This window comes from Myiozetetes cayanensis, unplaced genomic scaffold (assembly GCF_022539395.1).
Source record: "Myiozetetes cayanensis isolate MyiCay16 unplaced genomic scaffold, myiCay2020 scf10, whole genome shotgun sequence".
Lineage (NCBI taxonomy): Eukaryota > Metazoa > Chordata > Aves > Passeriformes > Tyrannidae > Myiozetetes > Myiozetetes cayanensis.
Genome location: NW_026086605.1, coordinates 27,080,081 through 27,106,703, shown reverse-complemented (window position 1 = coordinate 27,106,703; position 26,623 = coordinate 27,080,081). Strand labels below are relative to the sequence as shown.

The 26,623-nt window shown below is 38.1% G+C and overlaps 1 long non-coding RNA gene across 1 annotated transcript in view; it reads right to left on the bottom strand.

The window, feature by feature from the left end:
• The window catches only part of LOC126650098 (uncharacterized), a 156,443-nt gene extending 130,367 nt beyond the window's left edge, over positions 1–26,076 (bottom strand). The window contains exon 1 of the long non-coding RNA XR_007631298.1: positions 25,987–26,076. This is a non-coding gene — a long non-coding RNA (uncharacterized LOC126650098). The remainder of the gene's footprint in view (positions 1–25,986) is intronic.
• Between the last annotated feature and the right edge of the window lie 547 nt (positions 26,077–26,623).

Genomic DNA, 26,623 nt, shown 5'->3' with positions numbered 1-26,623 from the left:
TAAATGTCAGAATCTAGCCTAATGATCCCCTTCTGAATCCAGTATTTAATTTCTTGAGAACTCAAGATGGATTTTGTAGTAAGAGTTGTGGCTTGACCATTGAGTCACAGAAACTGTAAGGCTGCAATGTGCTCCAACACAGAAGCATTTCCCAACTGTCACTATCAAAAAGTCTTTTCCTCCACTGTGTGTCTTCACCACAACCTACCACACAAGCAAGCTGCTAATCCACAACGACATTAAGACACAGCAACTGAGTGAACACATCGCCTAAGTGAAGCCATTTAACTCCAAATTTAACACCCCTCTTAAAATGCACAGAGGTAAATCTAGTAAAGGGCTGAATAGAGGTTTTGGCAACTCAAATTTGGAAATGCTAAGAAGAAGACATTAACTTTGCATTTTATTCCATACAAAAGAGTCTAATTTTCACTGTGGCATGCAGAAGTGTATACTGCTGGCACAAAATAAAGCCATGTAAACTTACAGACACATCACATGTATATATGTAAACTCTGCAGTGAAATGGAAGTGACACTATAGGAAGTGCAGTCACTGCACACCTTTAGATACAGCACCAATTAATGTCTGAGAAGAAAGGAAAAACAAGTCTGGCAGCAAACTGATTCACTCAGTACCGACAAACTGCATGGAAAGTCTTTAATCTCCAAAGATCTGTGACCAAAACTCATTAGGTGATGACAATCCTTAGTAAAGGAACAGAAAAATCTGAGTCTTGATAATACTAGAGAAAGTGTCAGATCGTAGAGAGGATCAAAACAGCATCTTAAAGTGGCTCACTCCCAAAGTTGGAGCAGAAATAAATTGGCAAAGCATTTAGAAGAACTACTTCTGTAATTTATTTTGATAGCAAGATCACTGAACCCAAGCACTTTCTTTAAAGTAATTAAAATCAAAATTAATAGCCCATTAAAAAACCCCACATTTAAACTTGAATTGCTGAAATATTGTTGAATATTCCTGAATCATCTGTAGGAAAATAAACAGCAAAAATCTGCTGCAAACAGTAAAAGGGAAACGAATAAAGGAGGTTACTCTGCAAATCTGGAATCCAGTATCTAGTTGTTGAATTTCTTGTTTTTCAAATAAATTGGGTGGAGTTCGGGGATGTGTTTTGTTTGCTAGTTTGCTTTTTGCCCTTTTTTTTGTTTGTTTATTTTGATTTTGTTGAGGGACAACTAGAGAAGGCAAACATTTGTTTGCATCCAAACACCAGACCTAGTAATGGGTAACAGCTCTGTATCTGCTGCAAAGGCCTATGATGTAGACCATTGTAGTTTCATGGTGGGGAAAATTCACTGAAGAATCTACTTTCCTGATAATTGTCTTGTTATTGTTGAAGTTCTCATCCTGGACTATATTATTCAAGTAAATGAATTATTATGAATTCAGAGCTATCTGTTGTGGAAAACGCCAAATACAATTAAATTCCAGTAATAGTTGGAATATTTACCCAGCACTGAGTTTCAGTAGACCAAAAAAAAAATTAAACAGATTTCTACAAAACCTTGAACATAAACTTTTGCTACTGATCCCATCTCAGGAAAGGTTCAAAGTCCTGTTTTGACTGCCTGACTGACTATATTGTCATTCATTGGCTCCATACATCCAAGAAAATGTAAAAGCTGATGCTGAAAGTAAAATTCTGGGCACAATATTGCTTTATCTTTCTATTTATGCATCCTTCTTTGCTTTACAAGAAGATATTCAAGCGTCCTCTGGCGATTGGAGTGAGGGAATGGTTCTATCAAATGTAGAGTGAAAGGATCAACACAAAATGTTTCCAATAGTGTCCAGGAAGCAGCATTAATTAATCTGGCTACTTGTACCTTGGCATCCTCTGTGTACCATATGCCAGCTTAAAGAAATGCTTGCCAAGTCTCTTCTCCATTTTACCCACTGCTCCAAAAAAAAGTTGGATATGTAGCGAGCTTTCTCCCATAAGTAGAAGTGTCAGAAATGCCTAAAAAATTATGTTAACTTTTAAAAGAATATCAAAATCAAATCCATTGTTTTAGAACAGTTTGCATATTACAATATCTAAATGTCATTTAGATTATTTCTTTCTAGCTGACAGAAAAATGAGAATGGTTTAAGAAGCCACATTCAATTTTTCTTTCTTTGGCCATGAAACTGAAAACACCACTTTTTTCATCAGTCACCTACAATGCAGAAAAGATTTAAATATTGCTTTGTGGTTTGCTTTTTTGTTTGTTTGGGGTTTTTTTAACTTATACCAAGTCCTCTAGTTATTTTCAACCTGAGACAACCTGGTTCTAATGAGCCTGTCCCTCATGTAAGAGATACAGTTCCTGACCTGGCTTCTCATCTCATTGTGTAACTGGGAAAAAAAAATGATTGAAAGAACAGTGACTGAAGAAGAAAAATTCTTCACAGCAGCCTTCCCTTTCAGTACCTTTCCGAATAAAAGTGAGCATGTATGCTGTCCCACACATCCATACACCCCCTCTGGAGGGCATGCTTTTATGCCCTAGGTAAGACCCACCCCTTTCAACCAGATCATGTTGGCAACTTACCATTTCACAGTACTTTCTATAGGGTTGAATTCCAATTCAGGGTACCTGCTCTGAGCAATTCTTCTAGCATTTGAGACCAAGTAAATAATGCTGACCTCATATCTAAAACCATTTTTCATTTCAATTAGTAAATTTTCATCTGGGAAGTCTATGCCAATCTTATTTCTCCATAACGTTTTCTTCAGCTCACAGTTTATGTTCTGTGCAGAGAACTCGAGCACTGCAGGTGGGAAGATAGCACACACTGAGCTATTCAGAGCACAGACAGATGCACAGGCCTCTTAATCCTGTATATTTGTTCTAATGGCAGTGACATTTAACAAGACATGGGAAACAGTTTTGCTAGTGCACAGCCTCTAACTGCACATCAGTATTCTGCTGGCTGGGAGACCTTGGTTTAACTTCCAACACTTTGTTCACCTCCTTTGGTCATTATAACTCATACACTGAATCAAGTGCACAAAAACCCTAGAGTCACAACCATGCTCTGTTTTTCTTGTTGTTGTGTCCATGACCCCAACTGCAGCGAGAATAACCTCAGGTATAAACATCTATTATGTCTATTCCACATGCTTAAAATAGCACCTTGACCACTCAATAAATCATACTTGACACAGAGGAGAAATAAAACGTAGAGGAAATTTACAGAATTATCACATCTTCCTCTTTAGAGACAAACAATGAGCTGGATTCAGTCTGATACTTCCATACAGGGCAATTAATATGAAAACTAGAGTGGCTGAGCCAAGCAAAAGGTCAAATGTCCTTGGAAAGAAGATGACAGTGAAGGAGGATGAAAAGAAAAAAAGGAAGTATAACCCTGGTGGTAGGAACAATGCCACCTAGTACACAAGGCAGGGGGTAATCCTGGCACTGCATTCTGAGACCTGATGTGGTGAATTTCAGCACAGGAAAAATAGATTTGCATAAAGATGTAACCAGCGAGGGAAATAAAAAACAGTTTAAGAACACCAGAGTGGCCTTGAGCTGCTGTAGTCCCATAAGCTAAGTTTTACAATCTCACACCCTGTTCTTTGATGAGACTGCTGTATACTTCCTTGCAAATGAAGGAGTGAAAAAAAAATGAGATCTTACGAAACACAAAGTCCTTAAATGAAGGCCTTAATTACATTTCAGAATAAATATCACTATGTCAGGAGTCAGTGGACAGTCTAATGAGTCTTATGAGGACTTAATATGGTCTGTCTAGAGAAAAACATCCATGATAGAATCATTTGTTGGCAGTTTCTCTGAAAAAGCTGTTGCAAACTGGCAGGTTCATCTACTCCATGGCTACCTGCTGAGCTGCAGTCTAGAGAATTTATACAACTTAGATGGGCATTCATACTGGCACTGCAAGAAAGGTGGCATCTCCGAGGAGTTAAGATACAATTTGCACTCCTGAGAAATAAGACAGAACAAATAGAAAAGCCCTAAGCTACTAAAAGAAAAAGACGTGAAAAGTTCACCAGAAAATTAATGGGATGAGCTAAAATGGGATAAAGGATCATAAACTGTCTTCTCAGAAGGTATTAAAGCAAGGCTTGGAGACTTTTTAGAAAACTGAAGCATGATATGTGAATGAAGATTAAACTCAGCCAATTGGAAGAAAAAAAAGGGCAAAATGAAACTCTTGTGGATAAACAGCTACAAACAAAACTGAATTTGTAAACCAGCTTTGATAGTGATTTTTTGGTAATAGAAACAGAGTTTACAAGAAACTCAAGGTATCTTCCACTCCAAATGGGATGAAAATCCAATAAACAGATATGCATTTGGTATTTATAACTCCATGTATATTTACAATGCAGCAAGACAAAATATTTCAATTCAGGTAAAACAATAGTTACAACATATACAAATAAGTATAAAAATAAATCCAGATTCAAGAACATATATCACTGTCAACCTAAATAGAAAAAAAAAACAAACTCGGAAACAGGAAAAAAATACATCTACAATTTATAGTAGATACTTCCATACATTTCTTTTTCCGTATTTATTTTTCATTTATTTATATGCTTTTTTGCATACAGGCTGCTCTACTATGTAGTCACCTATATAGGGATACCTGCTCTCATATTCAGTTACCTGAACAGCTGTAGGTAAGATACTTCATCTTCCTTTAATACAAGGGCTAAAACAAAAGCCTTTAATCTAAACCCAATATACTACTGCTCTTTAAAACAAACATTAAAGACATCTTTATTAATGCAGACTAGCAAGTGGGGATTTTTCCACTAGCACTGCCTGTTATGCCCTTCTCTTAGTTCTTTTCATGCTGTAAGCCCAAGCAGTATGGTAATAACTATTTACCTATGGAAGAAACCTGACTAGTGCTGTAGAAGACACCAAATCTTCTGCAGAATTTCTACATCATTCTCTACTCTTGATCTTACAATGGAGAAGTCAGTCTCACTTTGGTTCTATGCACTCGTTAGTGTGTAATCATTTAGGAGACCTGGTTTTGTTTGGTTGTTGATTTTTGTTTTGTTGTAGGTTCTTTTTATTCTTTTTTTTTTTTCTGGGGTTTTGTTCTGGTGTTTTGGGGGTTTTGATTTTGGAGGGGATTTGTTGTTTTTTATTGTTGACGTTTTGGGGAGCTATTTATTTGCTTGTTTGCCTTTTTTTTTTTTCCCTTACATCAAGATGATTTCTCCACGAGCTTGCTGACACACAAGCCAATATAAAGCAATTTATGCTGGAATTAGATTTCAAGTACAGTAATTTGTGTCAAGGTGATGTTTCTTTCCTGACAAACATATCTCCAGATGCACAGCATTTGTCATCACCTGGGTAACTCCATGTTGCCCTCAGTGTGTAGCTTGCAAGTCTGTCTGGGAGAGGAGGAAGTCTTTTGCCCAGCACAAGCAAATGACAATAGTTTCTTGCTGTTCTGCTGTGCTTGATATTCAGGAGTGGTAGCCAGACTTCTGCACCTTATTAGAGAAGAAGGCAAGCTACAATAAGACCTTGGATGTGAATTATGAATCTCTCCCTTAGCTTATTAGAGTAATATCTGTTCTTGCTTGGCATCTGATGCCATTTTGTTGCCTACTGTCAGCAGGTTTTTGAGTGGTGAAGGAGCAGACTAGTTTATCACTCTGTATGAACACTGGCCATCAGTCATAAAGTCAACTAACATATCCACCAAAAAAATTCCAGCCTCCTTAATGGATCAAATAACATAACTGATAGAGGATTTACAAGCCACAGAAGACACATTTTTAGGCACTGTACTGAACCTTATCTAGACTGCTGCAGTAATATTTTTATGCCAAGTCCTTTATTAGGGAGTGTTTCAATGTCCTTAAATTAATGAAACATTTTCATGCTTGCTATTGGTGTAACTCAGCCAGACAAGTGGCTGAGAGGTGAGTATAATCCCAGCAATGAGCACTGGCCACATAGAACAGCTATTCCCCAGCATACCCTAGATAGGGATCATTTATCTTCTGTCCATCTGCTCCTGCACCAGTTCAGGACCACATCACTGTGATTCCTTGGATTTTTATTCAAGGATTTTTGGTGCTTTAGAGGTGACCTTCCCCAATACACGCTCCAACAGTAACAGTCATGAGCAATTTTCTTTGCCAGAGCACATTATTAGTTGCAAAGTTGTAACTGAAAGAAAACCTGCCCTACTCTCTAATTCCCCAAATATGTAAAACTTGCTATGTGTTTCCTCTTCACCATTCAAGTTCCCTAAAAAAAGCTATTCCCAGTAAAAGTTCTTAGTCAAAAGCTGGTTTACACCATGCTTAAGAAACAGGGCATGTGACATACAAGTTCCCTGCAGGGCTGCATCCACCAGGTGTTCCCAAGGCCACTGGAAGGAGAGAGGCAGCAGCCCAGCCATTTTAACCTACATTTCTTCCTTGCTCCACAGCATCCAGGCAGTGGGAACAGTCTGCAATAGTGACTGCTGCTTCCCACATTTCCTCCTGGGGCCTCAGACAAGATGAGTATATCCAGAATTTCACAGAATAATAGAAATATAGGGATATGGAGACACATCAAGGACTCCTGACACAGGATCATACAAAAAATAAACCCATTCCTTAGCTGCAGGTACAAGTGAGCCTTTTCATACAAAAGAGACAAGCAACACAGAGATTATTTATCAACAAGATGGGTAGGGAACAAGGAGAACTAGGGGAAAAAAGGATATGTGATGTCAAATAGCATTGCCACTGTGAAGTTCCTTCTCCTTTCTGACTTTTCTATCTATTTTTAAATACATATTTTTATTAGCTAGTAAGGTCATGGTACAGCTCACATAAAACTTGTAGAACTTGCAAACAAGGACACAGTGCCTGCTGCTTCACATAAATTGAAGGTTAATTGTGACTGAGGTAAAGCATTGCAACACTACTGATAAAGAGTTTTGGAGGTTTTGTACATTTTATTCTTAAGTGCACATGCAAAAACCCACCAAAATTACAGTTATGGCTCTTCAAGTATGAGGGATTTCATACAGAATGTCATGATAATCTGCATGTTCTTAAACCAATTAGCTTAGGTGTACTGGAACTGTAGATAGGCATATCACATTTTACTGGAAAATAGGAAAAAACAGAACCAGAGGAAAAAATGGGAGTATGACCACAGTGTAGCTAAAAAGAGAGAAAATTATTCTTTTTTTCAAACAGTCTCATTGATCCTAAAGATTTTCTTTCAGTAATTAATAAAGTAAAAAAAGATATTGTCTGAGAGATATTACAGGGAGAAAGTGCACCAAATGCAATCAGGTGAGCCAAAAGCAGCAGAATCACAAACAGCTCAGGGCTGGTATCAGATAGTAAATATGAAGGTACAGTCAGCTCTTTCTGTAACACAAGCAGCTCTTTAGAGTGTTATAGGAGGTCTATTCATCATATCTTCAGCTATATTACTGAATGAACTATGTGAGTGAAAGCACCTGTTGGACAGTCACCCTACATCACCATAACACATGGAATTGTGGCTGGATAAAACAGTGCAACTCGCCACCCCACAGTGTCATAATTTCTGATACTTTCTCTGTTCATGTTATGGCTCTGCAAGTTTCTGCCCCAAGCTTAGATAGACTTACAGAATTTTTCTTCTAATACACAATACTCTAGAAACTAGTATCCAAATATTTTCCAAAATCTTCTAAACAACCACTGTATTTTGTGCCATTGCTAAATGCAAGAGGACCTAAGTCAGACCTTCAGTTCACCTACAGATAAACTACTGGAAATAGTATGGGGTTTCCCCCCTCCAATACCATGTCTCAAACTTTTATTTCTGACTAATGGGGTATGAGGGGAGTAGAGCAGGGCTGGTTTAGACTGAGTAGCTTTGTTACATTACTCTGCCTTCGGCACAAAGTACTGAGTGTTACAAAACATGGTCTGTAACACAACAACCTGGTATTTGGGCATTCTGCCCAAGGGAAACAACGGCTCACCAAGCCGTTTCACAGCAGGAAGGAAGTCACTCTCTGTCGCTGATGTACCTGTCCGGAGTCATTTGGGGATCCAGCTGACTGCTGAAACTGCGGCAGCTCACCAAGATGAAAAGCACCATATAAACTGTTCACAATTTCAACACCAGGTACTAGTCAGTCATTTAGTTACACTATTTCCCATTATTTACCATATATGAGCAACTGAGCACTCTGGAAGGGCCTGCTGAGCAACTTACGAGGTAGAATTGCAAAGCAGAAACAACAGAAAGAAGACAGCAAGCATCACTGTTGACTTCCTTCTCCTGCCCCTATGAATTCACAAGGATCAATACCTTGCTGAAACAGATCTACAATCAAACATAGAAGACTGAGGTCAATCTTCCTTAAGGATCAATGGTCTGTATTCCTGATTATGAAAGAAAAATCTTTGGATATTATTTAGTAATCAAAAGAGCAAAGGCATATGCTATAGTAAAGTAAGCGGAAAACAAAGCATTTGAAGAAAAGTGGTGTGTTGTACCTATATTTCACTTTTAGTTCACTCTTTTTTTTCCCCTCTCATCTCTGCACTGAAAAATGTTTCATACGACTGGCAAAATACAGGCTCTGCTAGGACAATTCTGTACCATCTGTGTGAGTCATGCCAAGTTCAGATTTACAGTAACACTGAGGAAGATCCAGGGGGACATCTTACCCATTATATTATTTGACCAGGTCAAAATATTAAAACAATTTTACCAGAGTGCTTCAGGGAGACTGCTGGTGGGAAACGCACTTTTGCCATTAGACTAGTATTAATGATGCTGAATCAGTTACACCTTCATATTTCTGACTTCCTGCTGCTGCAGAAGGCATCCTTGAAACAAAATTTGTGTACCGTTAAAGAAGTGACAAAGAAATACAGTTTTATAATTAATGTTTCCCCAGAAATCCAGATTAGAATTCAAGCATTCTATACTCCTGTCACCTTTGCTGCCTTAACTCAGTCTAGCGTAATAACAACATATGCATTTAAAGTGTTATCTGTCAACTCTCATCTCTCAGAAGTGGAAGAACTTGTTGGGTTGCTGCAGCCTCACCTCAAATCAAGGATACGATGTCCTTCTAGGGGACAGAGTACAGTCATTATATAACTTCAGCTTGAAGGCTTTCTCATCCCTAATCCTTTCACTGTAAAACAGAGTGAATGAAGACTCAAGAGCTGAGCTGAAAATGTTTGCGAGGTCATCTAATACCTGGAAGTAGCTAAGACTGTTTCAGACCACAAATATGATGTCGGTGACTGAATCAAACTTCTGATGTTGTAATGTTTGAGGTTTGGAGCCTACTGTAGCAGCACTGTGCAAATTTAGCAAGACAGGGAAAGACAGTCCTCCTTTTGGAGACCTTATCATCTGAAATGCAAAAGGTGAAATTGCTTGCCATAGGACACATAGGCAGCCAATGCTGAAATCCAGATTAAAATTCAGTGCTCTCAGTGCCCAGTTTAATCTACCTCTTTGTCAGAAAGACACGAGCCTGCTCCACTAAAATCTGTGCAGTGGAACTGTCTGATTCAACAGAGAAGCCTTTGCTTTGAGGATAATTGCAGAATTGCTTTGTTTTGTCTTCCTATGTAAATCTGCCATATGGGCCTCAAGCTACGGTAATGAGAGAAAAAGTTGAGGAGTTTGATAATTCTTGGTTTTAGAAAGAGATTAAGGTCTGGCAGCTGGCAAGTATGAAGCAGAAAAATTCAATCTAGCATGCCCAGCTGCACTGTGGAAGTAGGATGAGCCAAAACAGACACTCTGCAGACAGGGAAAGCATGCTCAAGAATTGCCAAAAGTGCTCAGGTACAGAATGTCACATAAGACTACAAAAAGGGAGCAGCAAAACTGAAGGGCCTTTTAAAAAGGTGGAAGCAGGTTGAGACATGAAAAGCACAATAATGGCTCATGTAATGAAAATGTGCATACATAAAAGAAGATTATCTTAGTAAGGAAATTATCTCTTTGAATGGCTGTGGATAGTCATTAGGAATTCATTAGAGAGTGAAAGAGAATACACTCCATAGCTTTACTATCTAAGCAATCTTCATAATTGCACACACTGTACAGTGCTCACAGTGTAACTCTTTTTGAGTAGTGATATCTAAGAGATTCAGACAGGTATAGTTCCAAAAAGAAAGCAGTAACTGTTGATTCTCAAAGATACTGCATTTTACAAAAGAAGACACAAAAAATTAGCAAAATAAAGACAGGAGGCCTAATTCAAGAATGCAAAATCAATATGGGAAGACATAAAAGACTTGGGGTGACAAGAGAGATTATACTGTTTTATATATGTATATGAAAATATATGCATTTATACATTATATATTATCTAATAATGTACAAAGTCATTTCACATATACACACACACTACTGACAAACTGGGAAGATGCAAAAAAGATCCCTTTTCACTGATTTTTTTTTTCAAATTGTATATTCCTTTTAAAAAGGCATTGCAATATTCACTGATGTGTTTGAACTAACTTCTGCTGACAGAATTTGATCCTTTTCTTTTTCTCATATAAGTAATTCCTGAAAGATTATTTCTGCTAGTGTACTTTGCTTTCTCATTTTGAAATTATTAGCAACAGCTGTTCACCTATAATCCTAACCACTGTTTGTTAAAATGAAAAATGGAATTTTAGACTACAGAAATTTAAGGCAAGAATGTATTCTTGACTCAAGGAACTGTGAAGACATATGAAAAATCCATTGAATAGGCTAGAAAAATCAGTCCTTGGCTGCATTGCAGATGCAGGACCCAGGAAATCTTGAGTTTTGCACAACTAAAGGTTGGGCAAAGAGCAATTCCTTCTTTTCTTGATTTTTCTGAACTAAAAAAAAGCTGTACCTCTGAAATTCAAGATTTCAGTAAAGTCCTGATCCCCTATCAGGTAATTTGGTTGAAATTAAGAAACATTCTGTCCTCGTGCTCCATTGGAAATTATAAGGTTGGCTATTGTTCCCTGCTTAACACACAGACTACAGAGTAAACCTTGCCCTGAAATGAACACAGTGTTCCTAAATATATCTCACAACTATGAAGGTACATACATTTAAAAAATCCCGTAAACAAGGAGTACAGCTGGAAAATTAAAAAAAATGTTTCTCTTAACTTTACAGTCAACTCACTAAATTGACAAAATGAGCTGAAAACTTTCTTTGATGAAATTTTCAGTAATTGCTCTCTCTGCTGCTCTTCGTGGATGAGTTTCATTCTGTTGTAGAGTAATCCATTAAAGTTAGAGGAGGGAAATGCTGGTTCATTAAACAGCTAAGGAGGTGACAATACTGAGCTGGTGTTTCCAAATCACATTTGTGTGCTTGTTAAATTGATCTACAGACAATACTGTTGTCAAAGCAAAATAGCAATCATTGCAGAGGAGAACAATGAACAAGAGAAATTCTAAGACTTCTAAGAATCTTCCAGAAAGGCAAGTAACTTTCTTTGACTCCTAAACACAGGCCTGGGAAGGATCTCTGGGCTTACTTGCTATTGGGTTTCAGTTGCTTTGTTTGTAAATACAAACCTGACAGAAGAGAAAAAAATTCAGTACTGAAGACACTGTGAAATGTACAAATTGATTTGTTCTATTGGATTTCTTTTTTAAAGATAAGGTAGAGGAGAGAAAAACCATAGTCTGCAAACTTTTTAAAACTCATGTAAAGGAATTTCTCAAGTGAGCTTGCTCGATTAAATCTCTGAGGACTAAGCTTTTTCATTACAGGAACTCACTGCTTCGTGGGAAGCATCCAAGTGCAGGCACAAAGAGTGCAAGATCAGTTCTGATGGCACACCTGAAATGCAAGTATGTGGTTATGTTACAGTACCCCTATTGCATAGATATGCTATATTCTCTACTATTTCCTGGTTGGAATGATATTAAGTGAGAGGAATTACATTACTAAAAGGGTCTTTTCTATAGAAAACTTAATGGAACTTTTGTATTAGTTTATGGAAGCATTAGTATCCATTTCTCTGGTTTGTTTTGTTTCTTCTACCCATCATCAGAAAACTCCACAGCCAGGGGGTAGCTTGATAAAATTTGGAATTGACTCAACCAGCTCTTTTCCGTTCTGTTCACTGTTGCACTACAGTAACATCAAAAAAGAAATGTGACATTCCTTCAGTTTGCTCTGTGGCAGCAGCCTGATGGGCTCTTAGTGCTATTCCTGCTTGTGTGCCATGCTGCAGCACACATGAAGCAAACAATGTATTTCCCCAGCAGTAAATACTCATAGTGTTATGCTGGTAAACCGTGGTTTTTTTCAGTGATAAGGTAGCACATGCTGCATAACTGCCTTGTAAGCTTAGGCTACAACACAGGCTCAGCAACTGGATTTTGTGATAGAACTATTTCTTATACACTCACAGCGTTTTACTCAGTTCAGTCATGAAAGGAATTCTAAAGTCCATGTAATAGTACAGCAGCCTACTCCCCAAAAATTTTATCAATGCTGTTTGTTGTGGCTTAAACCCTGATGGGAACTAAGCCCCACACAGCTGCTCGCTCACCCTCCCCACAGTGGGATGGGGGGAGGATCGGAAGAGTAAAAGTGAGCAAACCCGTGGGTGGGGTTAAAGACAATTTGATAAGGAAAGCAAAAGCTGTGCACATAAGCAAAACAAGGAATTCATTCACCACTTCCCACGGGCAGGCAGGTGTTCAGCCATTCCCAGGAAAGCAGGGCTCCATCATGTGGTTACTTGGGAAGAAAAACACCACCAATGAACATCATCCCTCTTCCTTCCTCTTCCTCCAGCTGTATATGCAGAGCATAGAGTTGGGAGGTGGTACAGCCAAGACAGCTGACCCCAGCAGATTCCAGTTCCATTCCATAATATATGGCATCATGCTCAGCCTACACAGTCTCCTCACTGGTGGGGTAGTGTGAGAAGCAGAAAAGGCATTGACTCTGCCTAAGTGCTGCTCAGCAACAATGAAAACCTCCCTGTGTTATCAACACTGAATCCCAAATTCAGCCAGCTATTGTGAAGAAATTAACTCTACTGTAGCCCAAACCAGCACATAGTTGCTTCTAGAAAGATTGACATGCTTATAACTTTTTGTGGTAGTATAAAAGCTTGCAAGAATCCAGTGACCTCATTCAGAAGAGTAGCCAAACACCTTTTATTTCCTCTAGAAAACAGTGGGAGCTGCAGAAAAGGAGTTTGTCCTCTGAAAAATAATTTGTCTCTGCACAGTGCAATAGCTGCTTCAGTAACGCCAAGTGACACTAAACCCCAATGATTTAGATGCTCAGAGAATCTTCTCTATGCAGGTGGATCAGCAGGAGGCAAAGGAGCCCTCCAAAAGTTTTTGTTCTATTCTTTCTCCCCATTAGTTACAGCTACTTACACATTTCAGCTTCAAGATCTACAAATAATATTCAAACCCAACATGTAAATGAAAGTGTTTGTTTAAGCCCCTTTAGACAAAGATGAAATTAAAAATTCTCCATAAAAAATAATACAAAGCCTCTAATCCTCACCACTAACCTAAGGTTAGTAGAAAAGCTTAGTTAAACACATGCAGTAATTTTCTTAATCAGCCAGCACTTCAGAAAGACAGATGCTTCTGTTTATGCTGGTCTATTATCAAGTCCTTTGGTGTCTGAATAATTCTTACGCCTATCCTAAAACTTCATTAACATAAATTTCTTCTGTATTATTCTGCCTTTCGTGACAGATAGTACAAGTATTTTTACTTGGTTGGTTAGCTTATCCTTATTGGCCTTGAGAATCACAGTATTTTGTGCATTTCCTGTATCTTTTATCCAACTGTAGTGATAAAAATTAGGAATAATTACACCACGTGTGTGAAAATCAAAAGCTGTATAAGAACTAATTCTACAGTCTTGAAACTTCTGCAGGAAACCCAATGCTATAACTGGCTTTTATTTAGCAAACACTGTCTGTTAGTCAGAGCTGTCTAAAGGGACTTATGCAAACTGAATGTAAATCGCAGACTGGCTGAGGCTGAGGGAACCTCTGGAGGTCCTCTGGTGCAGCACCCCACTCAAGCAGGGCCAGCTAAATCTGGCTGTGCCTGACCATGTCCAGAATGCTTTTGAGTATTTCCAAGAATGAAAACTCCACAACCTCTCTGGACAGACTATTTCAGTGCTCAGTCATCCTCACAGCAAAGAGTTTCCTGATGTTCAGACAAAATCTCTGTTTCAGTCTGCACCCCTTGTCTCTGGTCTTGTCAACAGGCACCACTGAAAAGCCTCTCACTCCATCCTCTTTGCACCTTTCCTTTAGGCATTTATATACACTGAGATTCACCTGAGCCTTCCCTTCTCCAGGCTGAACCATCCAGCACTTCATCATAGGAGAGATGCTGCACTCCCCTAATAATCTTCATAGCCCCTTACTGTGCTCTCTGCAGAATATCCATGTGTTGTGCTGAAGTTCAGAATTGGGCACAGCAGTCTAGTGAGGCGTCACCAGTGTGGAGTTGAGAGGATGGAGCAACTGTTGGGCTTGTAACATATCTCTAAGTTATATAATGCTAGAATAGCTAGGATGGAAACTTGAAAGCTCTAATTTTGAAATTATGTATCTTGTTTCATCAATATTCCCTAACCAAGACATCCTTAAGAAAAAAAGAGTGAAATAAGACAGATCTTGTTCCATAATATACAGATTCCATAGGTAAGAGTCTTTCATATTTATATTCTTGTGTCTGGTTAAACTAATTAATTACCTCAAATTTCTATTCCTGACTGACCAAAAGACTCTATTACTATAATTTTGATCCACATTTCTGCTAATGATACTGGACACCAGATAGAATAATATACCACTGTATTGGCTTCATACAGATGTAAAAAAGGCTCTCCTTCATATTCTTAAGTGCATTTCACACAAAATAGCATTGTGAATTCAAAAACTAAACAAGATTTTAGAAACTGCCATGGCAATAGGAATTATTTATTTTTGACTATGCTCTCTTGAACAAGAGGATGCTGAATACCATTCTTTCCATCTTTTACGAACAGTTTTTCCAAAATTTTCTACTGCAAGTGTGAAGAAATGCAAAAGCTTTGTTAAAAAGAAGTTTTAATCTTGAAAGGAAGACATTTGTTTTTCTGTTCTCCACATCCTCTGTACTTTTTTTTTATTGCACTTACTAAAAATACAACCCACAGCCACTCTTCTCATAAGTAAAGCAGTAAATCAGGAGAGATGTGCAAAATGTAGCAGAGTATAGATTTAAACAAAGTACTCTACTTCCAGTTTGAACCCTCATGACCCTCTTATTTGAATATCAGCTCACTGTGTATCTGTTTTAGCAAAAGCCTCACTAGGCATCCAGCGTGCAATCAATTTTTTCCCCTTCCGTTGAGTGGCTATTTAAGAAACACAAATGACAGTAGAACTCCAATCCATTGCTGTTTATCTCTGAATCATGGGTAGAGTTAAATAAATATACAATAGAGTGACTAGGCTGCATACAAGCAAGATTACACAATACAGGGCTGGTATCAACTTTCCTCGGCCAATATTTCTGAAGTGTTTCAAAACAATTAAAACTAGAGAATAGGCTTCCAATCACCCTCGAAGTCAAGTACTATATTCTACTGGTAGACTACCAAAACCCAAAATATGGGCTGTAGCTCATCAAATTAGCTACTAGTAATATTAATCTACAAGTCTTGTTGCACTGACAGGCTTATGTCACAATTAACAGATAAAACAACTAATTATTATAGCTGTTGCTATCAGGACAAAGTGGGTGTTTTTTGATCAACATTTAACTGAATCAATGCTGTTTTCTCCCCTCATCTTTCAGTGGACTCTGGATAGAGCCATCACTAGCCTACTTCATAATCCTCATTATATACAGTGGTATTCGACAAGATAATAAAATTATCTATTCCTGAAATAATTAAGCTTACAGACTAATAATAATGTTAAATATATTAGCTGTATTTGGTTATAGACACATAAGTTTGTATTAGCTTCTATCGGGAACCATTATAACATCATAACACATAATATGCATTCCTATATTCCCAACATAGAGTACATTCTAAAATCTTCTTGTTTAAAAGGTGCTGTAAACAAGTAAGGAATTTCATATGGCTCACCAGCCTTCACATTCTACCATTGCCTAACACTGCCTTCTGTTTATCTCTACATACGGTACAGAAAATATAAGAGAAACAAATTCCTTCCAGCCTCCAGCTTAAAAAACTAATTCACATTAAAATACGACACTGAATTGCAGTGGAATAAGCCAGGTGAAACTAACTGCTCTACCAAACTTTTGACAGACAGCTTCAATCAGCCTACTTATCCTCCAGGTGGAAGGTGTAATCCTGGCTTCTGCCAGCTTCTTCCCTAAAAGGTTCTTCTTCATTCTCTACATCAGTATTGCTAAGGCAACAACTCATTCAGTAGAAGTCCACTGTGAAACATGTTGAAGACAGATAAGGATACGGGAAATGCACTTGCCTGTATTTGTACCATTCTGCTCCTTCTCACAGTCCTGGTAGCGCAGAATAACTGTTGTTGTAGTTTGAGGCAGAGGCAGTAGAGAGTAGTGTTGGTTTACCAGAAAAAATTCTACCCCAGCTTGCAACAGCTGGAGATGGCACAGATGTACTGTGTCTGAGAACACAGCACCATGCTTAAATACAGGGACCATACTCCATCACCCTGTTGATTCCTGAGCTATACAGAGCACAAAGAATTCCCTTGGAAAGTTATCAGGAATGTTCTGGTTTTTCTTGATATCCCATACTTCTTCCAGGCATAGATTTTCACCATCTGATTTGCATTTTTTTGGCTGGTTTCATCCTTGGCTTAACTATACCACAACTATATCAGCAAAGACCGAAAAATAATTAATATTTTATCAGCAGGAATGTGATCAGCATAGTTCTAGAGTCAGTTCTAGACTGGAGTTACAGGAAAGAAAGGAAATACAAGTTTTAGTGCCATCCACCCTAAGAGCCCTTATCATTCAGGTATTCCAGAATTAAAAATGCAAGCAAGTGCTTTAGATTGCATTAATGAAACACTGCTCTTCAGGTCCCACTCTGCTGCACCATAGCTATACCACACTGTAGAATTTTTTTTCTTCCTCTCTTTGTTTACACCACATTTGTTTACGCTACATTTTTCCTGCAGTACAAAATTTCTTCTCTAGGTGAACCCTCTATGCTAGGCCTTATCAAGACTGTTCACGACCCCATAAAGCTATTCTTTTAAAAGTGAATGGGACAAAAACATCTGTGTCTGTAGCCTTCTCTTTTTCTGCAGAGTTCTGTAAAGGCAAATGGCCTTTGCTTTTACACACACCCTACCCCCAAAACCTCAAACCAACCCCCTTTCTCTCACACACCTTCCTTTATTCCAGAGGCCTGAGCCTGATTTAGTCAACAAAATCCAGCTGCAGTTGCCTTACCTCCACTAGTCACTTTGGGACCTGTGAAGATCTAATAGAAGCAACAAATCACCTGGGCTCAGCACCTCAAGACAATAGGAAAGTACAGAATAACAGGTCTTGGAGAAGCAAGTATCCTCTCCCCTCTGTTATGGCAAACTGCTTCGTAAATTCTCTATGGTACCTGCTGGGATCAAGGCTGTGTTGAGATATCGATTCAATCAGACCCTAAGCTGCTGTTTTGTGGGTAATCAGTTAATACAGAGAAGAGCAATTCTGTTCTCTATGTACCTGTCAGTGTTTGGTTAATGGTTGGTCTTGATGATTTTAGAAGTGTTTTCCAATGTTCAGCAGTCTATGCTGTATCTTGATGCATATGCATCAAAAAAAAAGCTTTATTCACTTACTCAGGGACAGGCCTACTAGTGAAACTTTGGAAGCAAAGCAGGCATGAAACCAGAATGTGAGTAGCCAAACCGGTTTTTACATTAAAATATCTATATTTTTATCTTGCAGTCATACAACTTCAAATGCTTTGGGTTAGTTCTCATCATTTTAGCCCAACTTGCTTTAGGACGCTTCGCTGTCCCAAAGCTGGGTGTTGAAGATCTGTTGTTGGATCCTCTTAGCTCTGAAGATTTGATTAGATCACTGACACACTCTCTTCTCCCTTGTTCTGGCTTTAGCTTTTCACCCTGCCTCATCAAGGTCAGGCTACAGAGGGGCCTGTATTTGCCAGGATAAGCAAGGCTTCTCCTGCTGATCAAGAGGAAGACATCACCAGTCCCATAATGGCCCATTTTTATTTTTTGTTTTAGTTTTTTACTGTATCACAGAACCTTTTCTGCCAAAATGTTTCCTTTGAAGGAAAACCACCAAACCCTACACACAAAAAACTCAAACAAATCAAAACCCTAAACAAACAAACAAAAACAAAGCAAAAAAATAAGACAAAAAAGAACCCAAACACACTCCCAGCATATAAAACCTATTCTATGTAAACTGTAATGCTTGTAAACGTATGCTACAGCACAACAGAGATCCAAGATTGGTGCAAGGAGGTGCAATAGATCCTGCCTAGAGTTCATGTCAGTGCTCAGAGTCCATCAGTGAAAGCACAGACATTCTACACTTCCATCATTCCATTTTCAGAATACTGCTGTAAATATCTTTATTATTCTCCCTGAATTCATTCTCTGACATGTTGTTTGCAACTGTCTTCTTTTAAACACATGTAACCATGACATACATATAAAGCTGTTAAAGATTTAAGCACCAGGGAGCCATGACATCCTATAATGGCTATCACTGTGACATACTGGGGGGTAATCATCTCACCAAACTCACAGTAGTGTAGATCCTATGGCAGAGCTCATCACTGTAGAATCCCTCTGTGATTAAAGAAGAGAAAAAGGTGGGGTTTTTTGTGTGATTCATTAAGGACTTCAGGATAGCAAGTTACATACCCTAAAATCACGCATTTCTTTCTCCTTGGTATATAAACTGTAAACTTTCCAGGACAGACAGCACCTCTCTATTCTCCCTTGTACAATGCCAGGCACAACAGGGCTTTCTGACAGGGTGGTGATAAATAATGATGATGAACGGTGTCAGCTACAGTAACAAGTAAGCAGCGACCAGCCACACTAACAACATGGACAAAAATACCACTAAGTCAAAAGGCCACTTTCCTGTAGCAATGAGTCAAAACTAACTGGGTGTTCCCTGCTGAACTTTTATGAAGAGATCGAACTGTGCTGAAAGACACAATGTGAGTCAGCCAATAATTCCTCCAAATATACTGTGTTTATTCCCCTTGTCTTCACAGGGATGCACAGCTAGTCCAAGTTCCTTCTATTAACTGGACTATTTCCATTTTTGAGTTAAGTGTTAAACTTTTTTCTTCTCTTTGCTTGAAAGGGTTTTTCTAAACTGCTACCACAATAGACTTAATCTGCAATGGACCTGTGAAACCACTCTTTTTTTTTTTTTTTTTTTTTTTACATGCACAGTGTAACTCTGGAGCATTCTATCTTCTTTAGCACCCTCACTAACAGTTACATCACTTTATTTCCTCAATCATAATAGTTTTGTTTAAAAAAAAAAATTATGGATTCACCTTTTTTTCCCTTGAGTAATTTCTGATTGTTTGTATGAATATTTACTTTGTTTCAGAATTTTCTTCCCTTGGAGACAAAGAAACCTTAAAAAATACAGATTTACTGACCTTATATTATTTTATTTTGTATTGTATTCTTCTTTTTTGACAGATTTTTTTTCTGGTTTTAGCAAAAATATTTTTTCAAAAGATTTTTTTCTTCCCTTAACATTATGAAGTCCCCAGTACTTGCAAATAAGTTGAAGCATTTAAAGAACTGAGAGGTTTTTTTAAAGAAACATAACAATTCATCCTGATACCATTTATCATCTTCTATTATGAAATATATAAGGGCTCTAATATACAGTTTTAGATATGTTAATCTGCAAAACTCTTAGATGGTGCAAAATTGCTTAATGCCAGTGAAATAAATAAACCTGCATCCTTTCACGCCAGTAAAATCTTGGGACTTAAATTTTTTACAGTGAAGATTGCTGGTCAATGGTTGTTGGAATGAAAGATTCTCTGCATCAGTTCTCCATGGTATCAGAAGATAATTAGCAACTCTAAAACTCTAAAGCAACTAAAAAGCAGAATCTAAAATAACTGTTGGGGCATTGCCTTCTTGCATTATTCATACCAATTCCAAAGGGTAGAGTCTAACAAAAAGAGATATGTAAAGATTAGAACTGTAAAAATGTGTCTCAAGTACACTCTTTCAGCTCTTTGCCATTTCAATGAACAGAATGTCCCATAATCTTTTAAAATATGTTCAGGGAAATCATACCATAGCTGATGTACACATTTATGTATATAATGAAGTACACATTTAGTGGATGTACCTTGTCATAATCCCAAAGATTATAAGAGATTGGTTTCACAAGAAAACTTCCTTCATCTCTGACAAATTCTTAGCATTGACAAACCAGGGTATTTGGGGTTTTGATTGTTTTTTGGGGGGGCTTTGTTTGTTTGTTTGTTTTCTGTGGTTTTTTGGGTTTGTTTTGGGGTTTTTTGTGTGGTTTTTGGGGATGTGTGTCTGGGGAGTTGTTGTTGTTTTTGATTTTTTGGTTGGTTTTTTTGGGGGTAGTAAATTTCTGGGGTTTCTTCTTGTTCCTTTCAATATTCTCGAAGGTAAGAGGCAGCATTGTTTTGGTTGGACTTTGACATTTTCTGTATTACAGAGAGGGGAGCATCGGTGTTCTACTGTCACTTCACTGGATTTCCTCCTAACTCTGAAATTTCTCACCTGGACTGAGCACACATACAATGAACACTTGCCTCACTATGTTGAAAAAACATACTGTGTTTTTCCTGACTTCATGTTATGGTCCAAATTACCTAAAATTTTTTTGCCTAACCTCCATGTTTTGAGGACTATAACTAAAATATGTAATGTCACACAGGAACTACAACAGATATTTGGGTCAGGTTTGCAATGCCAAAAAGACAAGCAAACATTAGGAAAGAAGAGAAAATTAAAGCATTTTTTATTGCATTAGAAAGATATCTTTTACTGTGAGGGTGGTGAGGCACTGAAACAGGTTTCCCAGAGAAATTGTGGAAGCCTCATCCCTAGGAGTGTTCAGGAACAGGTGGGATGGGGTTTTAAGCAATCTGGTCTAGTGGAAAGTGTCCCTGTTCATGGCAGGAGGAGGGAAGGATAGAACTAGATGATCTTTAAGGTCCCTTCCAAACCAAACTCTTCTATTGTTTTACGATTGTAGCTGCTCTACCTGCTTGCCTTGCGTCTTATAACTGTATTTACATCCACCTTCTGGGCAGTAATCTTTCAGTCAAGGGATATCACTCTGAGCCTGTTCTGTAATATGGTTGCAGTTAGAAGGCTGAGTAATGACTCAAATCAAATACTACATACCAGGCTGTAGCTGGCATGTTCATAGCCTGTGACTGAAGAGCAGCAGGGAGAACTCCTGCAGCGATACATTATATCTATCAAAGTCTACTGTATCCTACATTCTGTGTTCAATTTCAGGTTTGGCTACAAACTATTCCCCTAGACATTTTGGGAAGTGTGGGGATTAAAAAAATATAATCACAGAATGACCTGGACATGCTGCACATACTGGGGTCCCACTCACTCCCCTCCTTCCTGATGTGATGAAGACCTAGGATGCTTTGACATTCTGAGTCTTTCAGAGTTTTAAAACCACTAAAAATTTCTGGCAACCTTTAAGACGGATCAAAACATGCCCTTTGCATCAATTAAGATAGGAGGTTTTGCATACATTATTATACCACCAGAAACATGACTATACATACAGAAAAGCCCAAGCAGAACCTCTCTGGCTGGGACTTGGTTATTCATACAAATATGTGCCAAATAGGAGAACTGTGAACTTTAAGGTTCCTTTAAAATTATGCAGCCTCCCCTAAGGAAGGTTGGAAAGGTGTCACTAGTTTCAGAGACTAAGAAGTTCAGGATATCCTAGTGCTAAAATAAAGCCTGAAGTGGTTTCCTAGAGGCTTATAGCAAAGATTCTCCAAATTCTGCCTAGCTTCCCCAAGCAGAGGTGAGTACTCTGAATCACCAGATAAAGCATCCCTCCAAGGCTGTAACAGCTTTCACACTGAGATGCACTGACGAGCAGGTGGAGCAGAAGACACAAAGCAGAATCCTCTGTGTATCTCACCCAGCACTGCAGAATCTGAACCCAGTCCAAGTTTCTAGAAAATGGTATCTAATCCTAAATCACAGAGCAGCAATGAATTTTAAATGCTAATATTTTGCCAGCATGGAACTGATGAAACAGGCGTGATCTCTGTATGCTTATTTTAATGAAATAGACATTGCAGTGCTCACATGCAAGAGGACCTGCTATTCCAATTGCTCAAAATTTTACATAAAAATAATTTTAATACATATGCATAATGCCCTCCATATCCCAATTCTAGCCAAAATACACTTGAAAAAGTTCAATGCATGTATTTTACTCAAGTGATTTGCCCCAGATAATAGAACTGAGGCCAGGAACAGTCTAATTTCCAGTTGTAAAGTGTTATTAGTATTTCTGAACTACTGCAGATAATATATTAAGCAACATTCTAAGTAAGAATTCAGTTGTAAAATTTTATCTTCAATACATGCACAACTTGGTTTTGGATGAGAATTGCTTTGAGGGAAGCAAGGAATGTTATTGATAGGAACCTTGAGCATGGAATAGCTGCTAGGAGCAAGAGTGTCATTAGTACAACAGAATATTGAGCCCTTTTGGAAGAAAAAGACTGTGTTGTCTCCTTTTGCTACAAAGAACAATTAGAAATTATGATACTGACTCTGAATAAGTTCATAGTCCCGTCCCATCATGCTGTTTTGCATTGTTACAGGAGGGATCTGATAAACAGAAATTTTTTGCACTGCTATGCACAATACTCAAAGTGGCAGAAGGCTGTTATGGAAACTAAACATGGGCAAAACATAATCACCTATTTCCTTACCACTTCAGTACTGTGGTAAGGAAATGAAGCAAAACTAGACTTATTATCGTGATTTTCCTAGCAACTTCCAAGAAAAATTACTAACCACTACACAATTTGCAGTCACTGGAAATGCTTTGATACTGCAAAGATGTGCACATTTGGGCTCCCTTTGACTTTGCAAGCCTCTTTGAACTAAAGGTGGTGTAGCCCTTGAGATGCATGGTAGATGAGAAGCAGGTGGTATATAATACAGAAAACTGTATTAATAGTTTGTGGGTTTTGTTTCTAGATTTTTAGCCAGGAATAAATGCATTAGATACAATATGAGTTGTTATTTCTTCCTTTCAATTTTGATGTTGATATTACTTTGACTCTGTTTTCAGCAGCGAAGGTGGAAGATATAATCTCCAGAGGTCCCCTTCCAACATTAACTGCTCTGCAAGTCTATAATTCACTGCTTTTAATAAATATTGATATTTTTCTACAGGTTACTATATTAACTCAGATTGTTAGGTTACACATTCTATACTCAAGAGACAGGTAAAAACCAAAAGAGAGCAACATTGTACACCTTGAGTTTCTACAGTACATGAAATTTTCTCCTTAATTCTTGGCAAATTATTTTTTACTAATGCTAGTTTTCCCCATGCCCACTACTGCTGTGGTTCTGACTATCTTACCACATTTGTTTTATGTTGTCTATTAAAATGGAGATTTTAAAGATGTGTGCCCATATTGTTAAAAGACGACAACTTTCCTAACTTTAAGCCTCAGACTTAGATAACCAAGTTCCTGAGAAAATAGATGGAGCTTCCATAACCAAAGTGTCAGTATTTTAAATTAGGAACTTGGCTCTTTTTATTAAGTAAATATAAAACATAGACCCCGAATCTTAACTAAATTTTGTACCCAAAGTTAAAATACATGAATACCTGTCCAGTTTGCAAGTGAAAGAATAACTTTTGAGGACCAGATGAAGAGAGAGAGGAAGGTGCAATTTGATTTGAATTCTATTCTGATTTCATCCCCCATTCAGTAGATATGCTATTGATCAACCTCACAGCAAGGGTAGCCCACTGTCTTCTTGACATGAAGATCCACCTGGATTTTGAATTAAAAAGACTAACTCATCCCTCTGTTGCTTTTCCTTTACTCATTACCTCAGGATAAAGCATCAGCAAGTAAGCTGGGTTCAGAAGAAAAACAGGAGGAACCATCCCCTCTCTATGAGAGCCTTTGCTATCAGGCTGCCCCTTCAAAATATATTTCCCAGGACAACGGTTTCTTTTCTCTTATGTAAGTTGTAGTTTTTGGGAGTTCAAATCCAAGAGGTTATGTTTAGCCAGGGGGACAAAATTACACTACTCCAAAACCATCTACAACCTAGTTGGGATTCTTAGACTGAAAGCTCCAATGTTTACTGTGTGGATAAACAGAAAATGAGCATAACATTCTCCAGACTTTTTTTTTTTCATGCATTTTTATGTTAAACTCCTTTTAGAAAGATGGGAGTAAAAGTAATTTTTTTATACCTCAAGTCAAATAAATGCTTAAATAACTTTTCTTATTTTCGAGATCTTTAAAAGGATGGTATCTGTATATTCCCTGTTCAGACTGATGCTTACTGTCCTTGCAATTAAAAAACCAAAAAATATCCCTGACCATCATGAATAGCAAAGTTTTCCCATTATCTTCCTGAAAAGAGTTTAAATGAAAGCAACCCTGAAAATGACACTCTCTTTCCTTGAGGTAAACAGCCCATAAATGAGTGGTTACACGACCAGAATGGGAAGTGTGGGGACTCCTGTTCAGACCAAACACTCTTCTGGTTGTCCAACTTCTACCCACCCTATTTCCCCACATAAGTACAAAGTACAAGGCTGGTCCTAACTGCTGCCTCAGTAAGGGTTCCAGCATCCTCCTCTCCTCAGGAGGAACAATCCAGCTGTTACCATATGTCAGCAACTGGAGGGCACCAACAGGCTCTGCAAACTTTGAGGGGTTTAGCCACCTCTGCTACAGATTTGTAACCTCAGATAAGATTGCTGTGAAAACCACTGAGAAAGCTGTGCAAGAAGTAGCTGTGAGAAATCCTGTCTGTGAGGGTCTTTTCCCCTTGACTCACGATGTGCAGTGAGCAAATGTTTGTATGGTCGTGCCATACAGCTTGCAATGGTAAGGCAGAACTTTCAGACACACATACCTGGATCCAACGCTCCTGTTACAGGATGAAGTTAATTGCATGAGACTAGAACAAGATCTGGTGAGGTGCTTCTATTTTTAAAAGTTTTTTCCTTCTTTTAAAAATTCCATTCACTTTCACTAAGTTCCACACAACATTTTGCCACTCCCCAGTTCCTTTTATACTGCCAAAGCACTACACATGGAACTAATTGCTTTGCAACCAGAAAGGTCAACTAAGGACTGAGTTCCCAAAAGCAAGTTAATTTTATTTCCTTAAAATGTGTCTCATGTGATTGGAAATTCTGCTTTGTAAATTTAATCTTAACAGATCTCTTATAATATATTCCTCATGAATTAATACTAGCTGTTTCTCTGAGCTACTCCAGACATCAGACAAGCTGTTTTCATTCTTTCCAGAGTCTAATGGACTAGGAATTTAGAACTATGATTTACAGTGTTCAGCTGCACTGAAATCATTAGTCTGAAGAATTTTTCCACTTACACTATTACTGCTAATATTTGTACTGCAAAATTAACAGAAACAAATACTGCCCTTAGTGTGAGCTTCTCTGCTGTTATCTTCTATCCCTCTCAACTCTGGGTGCTACTGTCCTCAAACTCGCTTTGCAGAGCTGCTGCTATTTTCTTACCTCATTATACTTGCTAATTATGGCAGCACCAATATGAAAAATAAAGTAATAGGAGCTCCAATACAAGCTACCAACAACTGCAGTAAGGAACAGAAGTCCAGACACACAGCAACATAAGCCAGGGAAGGATAAATTCCACAGCCAGAGTTAAGAATACATCGAAGAATTAAATTACTCCTAAGCTACATTACCGTGAATGTGATTCAGATATCAAATGAAGACTTTCATGAAAACATTAACTGCAAAAGAAGTTCTCATCACACTTTCTCTTGCAGGAAAAGTATTCAGCAAAACTGGGATCCAGTGAAAGCCGAACTGTAATGTAAAGAGATTTATTGATGTAAGTGAAGTGGGACGATTCATTCATACCCTCCTCATACAATATTTGTGTTTTAAAACAAATGGCTCAATGACAGTTTTCCTTAGAGGCACAGAATTGCATTCATTAAAACAACATGAATTAAGGGCATTTCACTGGCCAAGGTTCTCCATTATTTTTGCCATTTTGTCAGACATACCCTTTTGGTATACTACATCTTTAAGTGTTCATGAAAATAACTTTTCCCATTAATTCTCCCTTTGCATATAGAGTGTTTGGATGTGTGGGCTTTCTACAAAGGGAAGGAAAGTGCCTCACTGAAGCATCATGTTTTGTCTCCAGGTGCAACACTCCTGTTTTGCCATAGAGTTTTCTCGTAAGACACTTAAACACATATCAGAAACTTTAAAAATTATTTCAGTCATGAACAGCTTCCACAGTATAGTCATGCTTGCAAATTTTATAGAACTGGTGTGATCTGACTGCAGAATACATTTTTGATTAATCAG